The sequence below is a fragment of the Magnolia sinica genome, chromosome 17 (genome assembly GCF_029962835.1).
Source record: "Magnolia sinica isolate HGM2019 chromosome 17, MsV1, whole genome shotgun sequence".
Lineage (NCBI taxonomy): Eukaryota > Viridiplantae > Streptophyta > Magnoliopsida > Magnoliales > Magnoliaceae > Magnolia > Magnolia sinica.
In genome coordinates, this window is record NC_080589.1 from 57515519 (window position 1) to 57529679 (window position 14161).

Consider the following 14161-nt stretch of genomic DNA (forward strand, 5'->3'; position numbering starts at 1 on the left):
AGTGATGATTGTTTTTATGTAGGGAACTGTTTAGTTTCTTTGCAAAGTAAGAAACAAAGTTCCGTATCGCTCTCAACTGCTGAGACTAAATACATTGCAGTAGGTAATGCATTTACTCAGCTTGTATGGATGAAAAGAATGCTAAGCGTTATAGAAATGCTCAAGATACTATGGTTTTATACTGTGATAATTCCAGTGCAATTAATATATCTAAAAATCCAATCCAGCATTCATGAACTAAGCAAATTGGCATTAAATATCACTACATGTGTGAATTAGTGGAAGAAAAGACAATTTCTTTGGAATATATTCCAACCGAGACTCAACTTGCTGATATATTCACAAAACCGCTTGACAAAATTAGGTTTGCTAAATTGAAATTTGATCTTTGTATGTGCAATATGAATTGATTATTTATGTATTTTTGTATCATAATGTATATATTTGTTATTTTAAATGTTTAAAATTTTAAATTTTATAAAAATTACATATTTTAAGCTATGTACGACCAGTCGAGTACATACTCGACTAGTCGTGGCACGACCGATCGAGCATGTACTCGACAAGCTGTGTAGAGCTGTTTTGGTGCTTTATTTGGGGGAAAAAAAATCAATTTCTCCTCATTTTGGGTGTCTTCTCCAACGACTCCTAGGTCAACTGGTCAAACCCATCTCCTATTTTCTTCAAGGTTAGTGCACTGTTTTCGTTTTCCTTGTAGAATCAAGTTCTTTGCACTCCATTTTCATCATTTGTGAGGTTTATTTCGTGATTCATAGTGGCTTTTGGGGTTTTCTTCTCAAAAATCTGATCTAGTGAAAACTCTCTCTACCTCTTTTGCAATCTCTTTATTCCTTGCTATCCTTAATACAAATGGATGGTAGAACCAAGAAGAACGGATCTCGTGGTCCTTCTACTTCTCGATCAACTCCTATAACAGTGCGCCACCTTCGGTCACCCGAAGATGATCCCTCTTATGTACGGGATATTAGGTTACGCAATGCTATAGTTAAACACCTGTTAATGTTGATCATCTAGCTCCATTTGATATCCTTCCTCTCCTTCAGTCTGTATGATGTGATAACATACTGCATTGGGGTGGGCCGGTATACTGCTCCATTGCGCAAGCTATGTATGCTTGTATTACTGATTTTTCTATTGAAAATCTGACATTCACTATCTCAACCAGAGAAGGTCCAATTGATGTGGATCGACATCTTATCTCTGGCTTAATGGATTTACCTGTCAATAATGAAGGTATTCTCATTAGCACTCTAGTGCCAAAACCATCTGAAACTGAAAAACGTATGCTTACTAAAGATTTATGCAATATAGATGCAGAATGGAATACTAATGGAAATGCGCTTGCCTCAAAGTATTTGTTATCCAGATATAGAGTCCTTTATAGGATATTCATTTCGAATGCCTATCCTCGTTCTAGTAACAAAACTGAACTCACTACGTTCATGGTTCGTACTCTTCATTCCATCATTTTTGGTACATCTGTATATCTTCCTTCTTTAATTTGCCATTGCATCATTCAGTTCCGTCTCCATCTAAGACACAGTGACATTCCCTTCGCTTATCTTATGAGTTTGTTGGCCATACATAGTTTAGTGGCTATGCCTGTAAGAGAAGCTCACATTCATCACCTACCATTTAACAACTCCAATATTAACAAAATGAATTTCAAGTTGGCCCCAGGCCAAGTCAATGTGGGTGTTGGTGAAGCTGATGTCGCAAATGAAGAAGAAGGTGATTTACCTCTAAATGACATCAATATAGATGACATTTTTGATGAGATCGAATCCGATTCAGCAGATGATCCTGATTATCAATCATCTAACTTTGATGCGCGTATGCGCTCGTTTGAGGAAAAGGTAGAAAATATGAATGTGTCCCATGATTTACAATTCAAATATATGCGTAAATATTTTAGGTGCCTTAACAAGGGACTTCATCAACATAATCCTACCATACCTGCTCCTTCATCGGGTTCTGATTAGTATTGATTATGTGGTTTGTAATAACTTTTATGATAATTGGATTTCTTTTTATGGGGTTGAACATGGTTGAACGTGCTTGTTTATGCATTTGGTTCACTTGATTATCTAGATCATATATTTTTTTCTCCCTCATTACTCTTCTTATTCTTCCTTATTTATCTACTTCCATTATCATTTAAATGGATCCTTCCTTTGTCATATTGTGACAAAAGGGGGGAGAATTTTATAATGCTTATGATATGTGTGATATGTGGATTGTGGATGTGGATAAGTAACCATCCATTGTTTTATAAGGGGGAGTAAGTAAGGGGGAGTATTATTAGGGGAGTAGATGCGATTTGTTTTAACTTGTTTATAACTGGTGCATGATTCTTTAACCAGGTTATAACTAGTTTATATTAATAACTAGTGCCTGATTCTTTATTGTGCATGTAATGCTTATGTTATTTTAACGAAGTGTGTTTTGTCACTAATTTGACAAAGGGGGAGATTATAAGTGATATGTTTTCTAGCTCCTATGATTGTCAAATTTTGTAGTGCCAAAATCTCTTGGAATCTGTGTCTTGTGTAGTGCATCTATATATTCAAGACTGTGCATCTCATGTACAAGAACAAATGTCTATACCTCAAGTATTTCAAATGCAAGATAAAGAGATATACATACTCAAGTACAACACCATGTGATAGTTCACTCCTTCAAGCTTTAAAGTTCAATGTTTCAAAGCTTTATCTAAAGGTAAGACAATAGTATTTACTTTGGTACTCAAAGCTCAAGGTGAAGTACAAATCAAGTACCTCAAGCTCATGCTTCAATGTATGAAAAATTCAAGCTTTAAAAGGTCTCAAGTTCAAGCTTCATCATATGTCAAGATCTCAAGCTTTGTAAACTTCAAAGAACGACTATCAACTGAAGCAAAAGAAGATTCAATGTTCATATATTGCTTATAAGGTATGAATGACCCTAGATTGACCATAGGATAGGTCATTTTTAATACATAATTTAATTGAGTCATTTTATAGGTGCATAGCCTGTTTTTCGACTAGTCTTAGACTAAGTTCAACCAGTCCTAACACTCGTTCGACCAGTCAAAGAAATCCTCGACCAGTCCTAAAGTTGTTACTTATTTTTGAGATTTTTTGTTAAAGCCTCAACCAGTCCTGGAGACTGCTTGACCGGTTGTATGAACAATGCTCGACCAGTCCTGTAGGTTCGACTTAAAGTCCAGCAAATAATTTGAGTTCCACACGATCAGTCGTAGACAGGACTCGACCGGTCGTGGAGGCCGCTAGATCGGTTGAGTAGGTCCTTCGACCAGTCGTGGAACGGTTTGATCTTATCGCGCCCAAAATTTTAAAAGTTTGTTGGTTCTTCGACCAGTCGAACCGACCTCAGGACCAGTCATAGATGCGATTTCTGCACTTATAAATAGAGCACGAATTTTAGAGTTTGATATTCAATTCAAGCAAAATCAATACACTACTCTAAGAAATAAGTTAGTGATATTCTTAAGCTATGTAGTTCTTATTTTATATTCTCTTTAATTAGCTTTTAACATTTAATTTTGTATTCTACATTCAAATTTTATTTGAAAGAGGGATTGAAGTATTTCCATTTCTTGGAATCAAAATTAAATAAAGCTAGCCCAAGGTGATTTAATTTAAAATCAATTTAGAACTTAGAACCATTTCATAAGTGAGTGTGAACATTGAACATCTACGTTAAACTTTTGCTCCAAATTGGTTCTTCCGGGCTGCATCAAAGGAGAATATCTAGATAAGTATTTTACAGTTTTGTAAATTCGTTATTTTAGTTTCATTGAGATTGTGCCAGAAAAATCTCTTTCTTTTGGTTTGTCCGAGGTGATCCAGAAAACTCAGAGTGTGGGGTTTTTGAATTGTATGAGCCCACTTGAAATACACAATTGTGAGGGTTTTAGGTGAACCTTGAAAAACCTATTTTCATAGTGAACACTAATATCTACTGTGTGAGGATATTAGGAGTGGAGTAGTTGTGTGGCTGTTTTTCTAAACAGTTGGTGTACACACAAGCGAACCACTATAATTTCTAGTCTTGTGGTGATTGGTTGATTATTTCATTTTGTGGATGTTGAAATTTCCCTTTATGCATTTATGAAGAATGTTATAGTTTCTTTTATGCGAGTGTGGGAATGTTGTAATATCTTAGTTATTTTCTTTGCTATTTATTTCTTTGTTCCTTTGTATCAGTTTGAGATTTTGATACACATACTGTTCTAGGAATCTGGTTGTCCTACCATAAGCCATTGGTTTTTGGTGTAAGGTTGTCCTTAGAACAATATCTTTATTTATATTTGTTTAAATTTTGTATTTAATTTTTAATTTGGCTGCACCCCCCCTCTAGGACTCTTAGCTCTACCTTTTCACATGTGATGGTGGGTTGAGAATACCTCCTCATGTCACTGCCCGTATACGTGGGTGGGGTGTCCCCACTTTTGACCCCACGTTCATATTTATGATAAATCCAAGCCGTCCACCGGTTTCTCCAGATTATTTTAGCTCATGTGCCAAAAAATGATGCAGATCCAAGTTTCAAGTGGGCCGCACGGAGGGAAATTAACTTCTGTTGTTGTTGAAGTGATGTTACCAAGTTACGTGGGTCTGACTATGATGTATGTGTTATATCCACACCATCAATCCATTTGTATAGATCATTTTAAGTCATGATCTAAAGAATGAGGCAGATGTAAAGCTTTAATGGACCCCACTACATAAAACAGTGGAGAGAGTGACGCCCACCGTTGAAATCTTCCTAAGGTACAACGTGATGTTTATTTGCAAATCCAACCCGTATACAAAACATACATCATGATGAACAAAGATCATCATGATCAAAAACTTTTGTGGCCCTTAAAAGTTTTTAATGGTGGGTGTCACTCTCTCCATTGTTCTCTATGGTGTGGTCCACTCGAGATTTAGATTGGACTCATTCTTTGGATGATGTCCTAAAATGATCTCTCCAAACGGATGGTGGGTGTGGATACAAAACATACATCATGATGGGACCCACAAGACTTGGCAATGTCACTTACATGGCAAGTGTGGCGACTCAACTGCTCGGTAGCTAATCCGCGAACCTCCCATATGGTGGTATACCAAACACGCCCATTACACAACCTTGTCATTACACCATAAATCCTTATGTTCTCAAACAAGATTATGTGGCATCCTTGCTTTTTAAAATCCACTGCAAATCTACGACAATCATTAACAGGAGCTATGATGACATTATATGTAATTCCATTCCATCTAATCTAGTCTAACACAATGTCCCAATCTGGCCCTTAGAGGGTGTTTGGAGCATGGGATTAGATGGGTTTAAGTGGGATGGAATTACCAAAATATAATAATTACATTGTGTTAGGGATTGTCTTCTAATCCCATGGTTTGGAGGCCATCCCACTTCATGTTTAGAAGAGAAGACGTTTGAAATGGAAACAGATTGGCTACTCACCTAGCCACCACCTGTCGGTGCTCTGTGGGCTCCACCATGATGTAGTTTCATCTATGCCGTCCACCCATTCTCCCAGATCATTTTATGGTATGAACGCAAAAATGAGTTTGATCCAAATCTCAAGTGGACCGCACAGTGTTGATTGAACGCCCACCTTTAAAAACTTCTTGGGAGCCACAAAAGTTTTGGATCAAGCTGAGATATATATATTTTCCCTTAATCCAAGTCTTTATGACCTAATCAACAGGTTAGATGTCAAATAACCATTACAATTGGCCTTAGGAGGTTTTTAATGGTGATATTTAATCACTGTTGTTTTCCCATGGTGTGGTCCACCTGAGATTTATATCTACCTCATTTTTTGAGATCAAGCCCTAAAATTATATTTCAAAATGGATGGATGGCATGGATAAAACACATACATGATGGTGGGGTCCACATAGCATTGACCACTAGCCACACGTAACCCAAAGTAAGAAACCCTTGCCCAGCGCAGATTCCAATAAGGGTCTTCACAACCCATACCTGATGTGAGTCCCAAACATGACACCGCAATGATCCATGGGATCTTAAAACCCACTCCCACCTAATTCCATTTTAACCCATTCGCCAAATGCCCCCTTATAGAATTTGCAAGGAGCCAAATGTAATTCCATCCCACCTAATCCCATCTAATAACCTGCAGTGCCCAAGGCCTCTAAAAAAAGACAAAACATGTGTTCATGAATTAGAGCTTTGAATTATTCCACGGATCTGATATCGGGATTGGGGCTTGGCCACCGTAGACTGAAAAATCTAGTCAGTTTTATTTGAGTCAATCTATAACATGTGTACGGTTTGTGAATGCCTGCGTATCAAGCATCACACGCAGCCTTAGTATCATACAAATCCTCTCGATGGATTGTATATATAATAAATGCACCTGTGACCCACCCGATGAATGGATAATGTCCTGATTTTTTATTCAATGATCCTCAAGCCGCAATGTTATGTACTGTATCCCACTCAATGGACGGCAGACATCGCTGTCCAATGACATGGATGTGAACTCAAACAAACAAAAAATGGTCAAAAGTCAAGATTCAACTAAAAATACCCTTCTTTTCGGGCGCACTCTGGGTGAGTGGGAAAAAGGTGCTACGCCATGCTTAGCCACACAGGTTGTATCTTACCCTTTGCGTTTTCAGTTTGTACAAGTGGGCCCCACATTTCAATGATCCAAACCGTTCATATGACAGGCCTCACAAAATTCGGATGATTGCAGTTATATATATATATATATATATATATATATATATATCATTTCCTTGATTGAATGTAGAAGTAGTTGATTTTTTCTCTTAACTGTCTTAGGTCAGCATTTTGCCAATGGTAGGCCAGTTTTGGATTGTGAATTGTAATATGCTGCTAACATCAAATGACAGCCGTCCAACATCTGGCCCATCTCATCAGTAGACCCTGGCCCATATAACATGGGTTGTGGGCCAATCCATCTGTTCATTTATCAGGCCTAATGTTTGATTCTGAACCCAAACCAAAGGCCTGGATTATTCCACTAAGCCTGGCTTTACGTACATAAAAGAATCTGGTCCCTTTGATATGGCCCATCTTGATTTTGAAAAAAAAAAAAAAAAAGAAGTTCAAACCCCAATGCATCCTGCAGAACTGAAAATGGACGGAACATGGCTCACCGGCCTAAAGTAGGCTATAGTCTAGTCTATTTCGGGCTAGGTGTGAAAAATCTGTTGGACAACCTAACACTCCAACCTAACTACTTTACGACAAGGCAATTAAAAGTCTATCTTGTGGGCCCGGGTTTTAGTAGAACTTTACCTATATTTATTTTAAATAATTCATTATCAGCCATGGACCTGAGCAATCATTGGGCTTGACCCATCTATGATGTGTTTGGGGGGTGGACAGCTTAGGCCATCATGCATGAATAGATGCCGACATGCCCCAAGGGGTTGTGAATTTTGACTTGGAAAAACATCATAAAAAGGACATGAAAAAGGATAATGAACAAAAAATGGGCTATAAGATTATTTACAAAGGCGAAGTCCTGTATTAAGGGAAGCCCTGTATTGAATGGAAGAAGATTGCCTTCTGCCATTGCTTTTACGGAGTCGGTCCAGGCAGGGGCTCTGTGGGAGTTTACTGTGATGTGTGAGGTGTTATACACGTGGTTCATACATTTTTCTAGATCATTTGGGCTCAAAAATGAAGTAGATCCAAGGTTTAAGTGGACCATACGGTGGGTATTGAACTCCCACCATTAAAAACTAAACGGGGGTTACAAAAGTTTTGGATGAAGCTGACATTTGTGTTTTCCTTTCATCTAAATTTGTGTGGTGATTTTAATGGTGAGCATCATTACCACTGCTAGCTACTTCCTATGGTGTGGTCTACTTGAGCCTTGAATTTGCCTTGTTTTTTGGCTTATACCTTAAAATGATTTGAAAAAAAAAAAAAGGACAATCGGCATGGATAAAACCCATCCATCACAGTGGGCCCTGCTTGGACTGATTTCCATCCACGCGGCGTAGGACAATCTGCATCCTTATTGATTCATATTCATGTGATTGTAAAATGAGCACCATCCCTCTATCCATTAGGATGTTGGTACCCATTTTTTATTTGAAATTTAATAATAATAATGATAATAATAAATCATTAACTTAAAAGATTATATTTCAAGTAAAAGTTAAAAAAGAGGATAATGACCATAAACCCCGGTACTAGGATCAAAACAATGCTTACTTTTATAATTTCTCATGAAATGCAAAGTAAATGAGCCATCATTATCTTTTCCTATGTTTGTTTAACTAAGAATTATGACCGGTAGATCAAGAGTTAAATATACTTAGATGGGGAGTTGGTAAAGTACATTATAATCATTATATTTTCACATTATATAACTACCATTTTTATAGTGATTTGTGGGTAAAATATATAATGAAATAAAATCATAATTACAATAAAATATAAGTCATGTTATGAGATAATTAAAAGAGAAAATAATCATAACCTATTTACAATCATTGACCATTACAATTGGAAAATCAAACAGATTATGAAAGAAAATTTAGGTGTTAATAAAAAATAAAAAAAAAATGTATTTTAGTCATTTAATAAACTTTCTGTTGAATAGTGGACCAAGTATAATAATGAAAGTATTATAAAATTCTTTGGGCATAATTCTGTTGAATAGTGGAGCAAGTATAATAAAGAAAGTATTATAAAATTATTTAGGCATAATTATAATTATATGATGCAAACCCTGCAGGTTATTGAAAGTGAAGGACAAACCTAATGGAATATAGTTTTAACATATGAAAAGGGTGGTTTTAGGAACCGTTTGGATACACTTCCTCAAAGGGGGTTTATGAAAAGAAAGGTTTCAGGCCTATATTTTAGTAGAATTGGCGGAAGCCAATTTTTTTAAGTCAGCAATGTAGTGCATTTTTATCGAGTTGGGTGATGCGATAGGGGTTTGCTAGTGCACCCAAATACACATTTGGATCCAAATGGAGTTCCAAACAAGCCCTTATATACTTTTGCAAACTCAAGGGTGTTATGGATTACAAGTTTAGTAAGGTGATCTTTGATCTGAATACTTTTACTAGGGAGCTAGAGTTTGGTTTTCACTTGAGAAAAACTATAGTTTTTCTTCAAAAAACTTGAAAAATAGAAAAATAACATGGTATTTTAAATTAAATAGTAAAAACAACACCTGTTCATGTGGAAATTGGTGTGACATCTGCTTCTCCTTTTCTGAAATCTGCCTTACCAGCAGTAGCAACCGTTGCATGCAGGAGTGCGCGCGTGTATCTTCCCCCAATGCACGCAGCATCGTACCACTGCCGTATCCCCCAACATAGCTAGTAATCATCATCTTCTTCTTCACAAATGTTAAATGTGGACACGTAAGATGCACCGATACTCTATCCGACCTTGATCAAAACCCACATCATAAAATCCAATAAAAGTCTATAATAATAACAAAATAGCATAGTAACTTGATCAAAACTCACAAGGTAATAAAAGTCTATAATAAAAGCTCAGATCTAATATTAAAACTTTGTATACTAAGCTTAATGTTCTAAGTGTATTTAAGTGTGTCTAAGTGTATTTAAGTGTGTCTAAGTGTATTTAAGATCATCTAAGTATGCCTAATGTATTTAAGTATGTTGCATTTAGATGAATTTAGATGCTATTAGAAGTTGTACTTAGATGCACTTAATGTTAGATTATCTTGTCCAATTTCTCTTACATTTTTTAGATTTTATTGGTGATTATCTGACATAGATGAAAATGCATGAATATGATTGTTTGATGCTCGAGTGTCGTCAATGATAGTTAATGTAAAGAATTACACAGCGGATGTAACTATCCTTTTCACACAAATAAAATACAGAAGCACTTTTATAGAAAAGATTTGGAAATGTTTTCTTTTTATCTCATCCACCAAAATGATTATTTTTATGAAGAGAGAGACTCAAATGCTCCTAGTTGTATTAGACAGTCCAGTCCATTGATATAGATGGGCCGTTAGGTCCATGCAAACATCACACCAATTTGGAAAATATTAACCATTTGATTAATGATCCTTGATATCACTACAAGAAAGTAGGCCTTTAGCCTCAATTTTTTAGCCTCGGTTCAAAAAAAGGAGGCTAAAAATGGTTTTTAGCCTCGGTTGTAAAGGAACTGAGGTTAAAAATTCACTTTTTGCCTCGGTTGATGAGAAACTGAGGCCAAAACTCTTCCCTATTGCCTCGGTTGGTGAGAAACTGAGGCTAAAAGTCAGCCCTTTTGCCTTGGTTGGTGAGCAACTAAGGCCAAAAGTCTCCTTTCGCTTTGTTGAGATCGAGGCAAGTCTACTTTTTAGCCTCCGTTGCATAAGAATCGAGGCCAAAAGTCTACCCCTTTGCCTCGATTGGTGAGCAATCGAGGCTAAAAGTCTACATTTTTGCCTTGGTTGGTGAGAAACCGAGGCCAAAAGTCTTGCCATTTTGCTTTGGTTGGTGAGCAATCGAGGCTAAAAGTCTGCTTTTTTGCCTCGGTTGTTGAGAAACTTAGCAAAAGTCTGCCTTTTGCTTGGAAATCGAGGCCAAAAGTCTCTTTGCTTGGTTGGTGAGCAATCGAGGCCAAAAGTCTGCTTTTGCCTTGGTTATTGAAAACCGAGGCCAAAAGTCTATTTTGCCGGTTGTTGAAAAATCGAGGCTAAAAGTCTACCCTTTTGTCTCGGTTGGTGAGCAACTGAGGCCAAAAGTCTACCCTTTTGCCTCGGTTATTGAAAACTGAGGCCAAAAGTCTCCCATGTTGCCTCGGTTGGTGAGAAACTGAGGCCAAAAGTTTGCCCTTTTGCCTCAGTTGGTGAGCAACCGAGGCTAAAAGTTTGCCCTTTTGCCTCAATTAATGAACAACTGAGGCCAAATGTCTACCCTTTTATCTCGGTTGGTGAGTAACTGAAGCCAAAAGTCTGTCATTTTGCCTCGGTTGGTTGGTAACCGAGGCTAAAAATCTGTCCATCATTTTTGGAAACTCATTTATGGAAGTGGGCCGAAAAATAATTTCTTGAAGACGTCTATCAGTGAAGCTTTCTTGAGGCTACCGAACTCATCACAGTGGGCCACGATAAGATTTCAAAGGTAAATGGTCCCATTATCACTGATCCATGCATTATGGATCATTGGAGTGTTGAATGAGCCTACTATTTTGGTCCCATTCTAAAATAATTTGTCATAGGAGATTGATGGAGCGAATGCCGTGTCATGGTGGGCGAGGCGAAAAGTCTACTTTTTAGCCTCAGTTGCATAGGAACCGAGGCCAAAAGTCTACTTTTTAGCTAACCAAGGCTAAAAGTCTAATTTTTAGCCTCAGTTGCATAGGAACCGAGGCTAAAAGTCTAGCCTCGGTTCGTAAGTAATGGAGGTTAAAGGTTTAATTTTTAGTAGCAAGTCTCGCTGCTCAACGTAGCTAATACATGTCCGTCCATATTGAATATATGTGGTCTATGTACACCGTTCATCCGTTTTTCCTGAAATTTACGCCCATAAAGGCCCCTACATCGCACGTTTTCCACCATTTCCCCTCTTTCACTCTCTTTTGCCATTGTAGCTCTGAAACGAAGTTTCGAAGCGAAGAACAGAGAATCCATCCGCAAAATGAAGCTTCGAGAGGCGAGGATTCGGAATCCTACCCCTCAAATTCTCGGTACGTGAAGCAAAAATCTTCTCTATTACTCTTTTATTCCGCGAGAATCTACGAAGTCCGCCCATTTCCCCCCTCTTTGGCTATAAGATCGTTTTTGGAAGTGAACGATTGGATCTCGCATGCATTCTCTCTGATCTTCATTCAATGGTTGAAGTGAAGAACAGAGAATCCGATCCGCAAAACAAAGCTTCGATAGGTGAGGATTCGATCTACTACCCTCAAATTGTCGGGTACGTGAAGCGAAAATCTTCTCTATTACTCTTTTATTCTGCGAAAACCTTCGTGTTTCTCCGATATTTAGGTTTTTTCCGGACGATGACGGTCTTTTGAGCATTTCCCGTCATGGAGGCATAAGGGTAAGAGGACGCATGCTCATTAGGCATTTCCCCCCTTTTCGGATGTGATTGTCGATTCGTTCTTGTTGGTTCTCCTAGTGTGTATGGGATAGACATGTTGTAATCTTATTATAGCAACGATCAAGGAAAAATGATTTCTCATCATTCTGTTTTTTTGCTTGATTTGATGCTTGGATGTGATTTTAGCTAGTTATTTCACCGTCTTGCTGTTTTTTTTTTCTTGACTTAGAATGCATGTTATTTGAATCGGTTTGGATGGTCTCTTGAGTACTGATCCTAGCCCTCAATTTCATCAAGAAACAAAAAAAACAGTTCCCAGGTATAAGACGAACTTTGAGTCTTTTTATTTCTTGCATGAATCCTAGGAGTGTAGCGTATCTGTTAGTTGAGATGAAAATGCTTGATCGGTGCCACAGTTTCTATTCGAGCATATTGGGATGTTTTGAAATCGACCAAAAATTAACACTTCAGTGAAAAATGGAGGAAATTAGGGAATTCTATTTTTATTTCTATTTTTTCTTTTTGGAAAGGTAAGATTAGTTTGATGATTTTCCTTTAACATGAGTAATTAGTTTTTTAATTCTCAATATCTTTTTTTGTCCTCATCTCTTCACATGCATTCTGACAAAAAGACTAAGGCAAGGATTTGGGTTTAAGAGAGGGCTTGGGATGAGGAATTTCCAGATCTTCAACTCTTTGACCAGACAGATGGAGCTTTTCAAGCCTAAAATCCCTGGAAAAGTAGGTATGTATGTCTGTGGCATCAGCCTCTACGATTTCAGCCATCTAGGTCATGCTCGCTCTACGTAACTTTCGATGTCCTGTATAGGTTCATGTGCTTGTTTTCATTCTATTTGCTATTTTAATTAGGCACTTGCTAATATCCTACCCAACGACACTTGCCATCTTTATACATTATGCTTCATTGGCAACTTAAGATTAAAAAAAAAAAATCATTATGGAGTGGGTTCAACCCTTTCTTTCTTAAAACTTTCTTTTCCATTTGTTCCTGTAATTCAACCTTTTCTTTCTTAAAACTTCATGTCCATTTAATTCATATACTTCTCTTCATTCTATTGTCATGAATTATACTAGTTTGTGAGATGGGAGAGTCACTCGTTGAAATACAGGGTACTATGGCCAATTGTGAAATCAGGGATATTTCTCAGCCTTTGCAAGTGGGTTCTGTCGGGCAGGTGCATGCTTTATATTCTATTTAACTTTTTTTTTTCTTTTTCTTTTTAATTCCTGTTTAGGTTGGCGGTAGGAAGGAGCATGGGCAACCCGATGTTTCCATGAATCATCCACATGATGTGGGACTTGATCGTTTTCCCCAATACCCTCCAAAAGGCTATGATTTTTTTATTGCATTTTGTGAAGAAGATTTGATTGAGAAGAAGATTGATTTTCTAGTAAACTGTGTTAGTTACCCATTAAAATCGTTAATAGCATTTTCGTTATGTATGTCATATACAATTGAGAGGGTCAAAATTAGGTCTTTAATGTATGAGTGGCTATAGGATGAAGGAATGGCAAAATCAGTGTTGGCTTTGAGTAGAATCCTTGCCTATTCAGATACGACATTTATATTGCATTTTGTGAATTGTCACCAAAGGGTCCTGAGGTTTGAGAAAAGTTCAAGAAAGAATGATCTTTAGGCTAAGCATTGTCTTTTGCTTGAAAGAGGAAAAAAAAAGTCGTCCCTTTCATGAGAAAAGAAAATGTATGAAAGCCCACAAAAGAAAATGAAAAAAAAAAAAAAACTATATTCAATACCTTTGAAAACCATGACCAATGAAATGTGACTCTTGAATCTTGATAATTTGAGTTAAAAAAATCAATCTTTTCTAATTATTAGCTTCCTTTTTTGGTTGATCACATTTTGATGCAACTTGGTTATCAAGGCAATGGTTAGTCACATTTTGATACAGTTTGGTTATCTGGAGCATAAATGTGTGCACGCATGGAATCAATTTCAAAATTCTGGATATCTTCTTCTTCTTCTTCTTTTTCTTTTTCTTTTTTTTTTTTTTTTTTCCATTTTAGCCATCTCTAGACTTTTTTTTTTTTAAATGTGAATAGTAACTCAGTTA

At 37.1% G+C, this 14161-nt stretch overlaps 1 long non-coding RNA gene across 2 annotated transcripts; it reads left to right on the top strand.

The window, feature by feature from the left end:
• Positions 1 to 12689: 12689 nt before the first annotated feature.
• LOC131230951 (uncharacterized) lies at positions 12690 to 13291 on the top strand. 2 transcript variants are annotated; one of them, XR_009164145.1, is made up of 2 exons: positions 12690 to 12813; positions 13199 to 13291. It is a non-coding gene; the product is annotated as an uncharacterized LOC131230951 (long non-coding RNA). The 2 variants fall into 2 exon arrangements; XR_009164146.1 differs by having other exon boundaries at positions 12800 to 12897.
• The last annotated feature ends 870 nt before the right edge of the window (positions 13292 to 14161 follow it).